The sequence below is a fragment of the Pyxicephalus adspersus genome, chromosome Z (assembly GCF_032062135.1).
Source record: "Pyxicephalus adspersus chromosome Z, UCB_Pads_2.0, whole genome shotgun sequence".
Taxonomy (NCBI): domain Eukaryota; kingdom Metazoa; phylum Chordata; class Amphibia; order Anura; family Pyxicephalidae; genus Pyxicephalus; species Pyxicephalus adspersus.
In genome coordinates, this window is record NC_092871.1 from 1736498 (window position 1) to 1738675 (window position 2178).

Sequence of the window (2178 nt, forward strand, 5' to 3'; positions counted from 1 at the left end):
ACACTTCCTCCTGCCTGCAGCCGACTGATGACATAATCTCAGCCTAGGCAAAGTTATTATCTATAATGAAAAAAGTTTATCTGAGATGTGATACTGTTGTATATAATACATAAAAAAAGAAAAAGAATGAGGTTCACGGCTCAGGGATTGTATGAAATAATATATACGTGTCTTTGTTACATTGTATCAAAGAAAAACATTTACATAACGCACTCAGTTATTTTACCTTGGTCCAGGTAACACTTCACAGGACCTAGGTATTATATACTAGACACAATACTTCTATGTCATCCAACAAGCAAATGTGCGAAGAACTGCAAAAGTCTCGACCGTATAGAGTTTGTGCAAAAATCCGACGCGTTTCACCACCATTAGGCTTCCACAGGGATATACTTTGTACATACTTTACAGTCAATGGGATATCATAAAAGACACAAACATGGGTGATGATAAATGTAGTTTAAAACCTTGTTGAAGTTAGTGCTCCTTAAGCCTTAAAGAGGATTTGGGTATATTTCTATATTGTTGTACATAATTGATTCGTAAGAGCTTTGGTACTCAATGAGGATTGGTGTTTCATTCATCCATCAAGATTGTAAGAATGTATAGGAGAGGCACCGGCCTTCCATTGCAATTTTAGAAACAGTTCTTGTAAGCTGAAATGAAAGGAGAATTGCAGGGAGATGAGAGAGCACAAGCAAACGGCTCGGCTGTGTCAATATATAATACCTAGGTACGGTGAAGTGTTACCTGGACCAAGGTAAAACACCTGAGTGCGTTATGTAAATGGTTTTCTTTGATACAATGTAACAAATACACGGATATATTATTTCATACAATCTCTGTGCCGCGAACCTCATTCTTTTTCTTCTTTTATACATTATATATGTCACAATATACAACAGTATCATATCTCATAAAAAACTTTTTTCATTATTGATAATAACTTTGTCTAGGCTGAGATTATGTCATCAGTCTGCTGCAGGAGGAAGTGTTTCCTTAGTCTCCTACCCCCCAGTAATCAAACATTGTAACATGTAAACATTGCGACATTGTAACTTTGTGCACAAGATCCTGATCTGTATCAGCCAAGAACCGCACAAACACCGGGATTTATATCATTGTATCTTTTTCTTTAATACATTATATATGATTGCTTAATGAGGTGCTCAACATATAAAGTTATTAGTGAAGAGAAGGGAACACACGTAATGAACCCCCGTATATTGTGACATGTCAGGGATTTATTCAGATTCGTGAAGTTATTAACAGGTTCACATTAAGTTGCCTTTTCAGTGCCATTACTTCTGGTGACTAGGAGATTCATACTCCGATATAATGAAATGACCGCGGTGCTCTTCCTGCTCGCCATAACACGCCAAGTATTGATTAGGAACGGACGTGGCATTTATATAGAGGAACCAGAATGGAATAATGGGGAATTGGGAAATCCGTTCCCTCTCTTAGGGGGTTGATTACATTATCATTATTCATCATCCCCATCATTGCATTTTATCACTGCACGTCCCAGAAACCGTTTTCACTTTTGGGCCGGCGGCGATTATTTTGGGGATGTTCTGTATTATTTATGTGAACACAGCAGGAAGTTCAAAGGAAAAACATCTCCTAAGAATTTCCTCTTTGAAGGGGAAGATAAAATGGATTTGTTAACAGACAGGGGCAGCGGCTGGGGAGGATGTCGGACGCTTTTCCGGGATCCCAGAAATCGACTGCAATTAGCAAGGAAAGTGCGAGAAAAGAGCGTCAGGGCGAGTTTATAAAACGACTTTCAGGGATTCTCGTGGCTGAAACTTTCAGAAGAATCGGAGAAAAGGTAAGAAAGACAAAATATCTACAGGATGAGAAACACCAATATCCGTGAGTCTGTGACATAAATGTGTGATAATGAAGGAGATGGTACATCGCCACTGCACACTGTGCTGATATTCACTGCGATATTCACCAGCAAAGGAAATTCATAACTTCAGAAAAATGGAGTCTGTAACCATAGAGAACATTTAGAGGTCAGGTCACCCTGAAACTGACATTTGTTGGAATGATTGCTGTTATATTTTATCATAAGGAATGTTCAGAGATTTCAGTGGTGAGAATTGTAATATCAGCAAGGGCTGCAGGGAGACTGGGGGGGCGGGGAATCTCCCCATGGTGGGAGGGGCA

At 39.3% G+C, this 2178-nt stretch overlaps 1 long non-coding RNA gene across 1 annotated transcript in view; it reads left to right on the forward strand.

Moving 5' to 3' along the window:
* The first annotated feature begins 1701 nt into the window (after nucleotides 1-1701).
* Nucleotides 1702-2178, forward strand: part of LOC140344116 (uncharacterized) — a 74920-nt gene continuing 74443 nt past the window's right edge. The window contains exon 1 of the long non-coding RNA XR_011923493.1: nucleotides 1702-1834. This is a non-coding gene — a long non-coding RNA (uncharacterized lncRNA). The remainder of the gene's footprint in view (nucleotides 1835-2178) is intronic.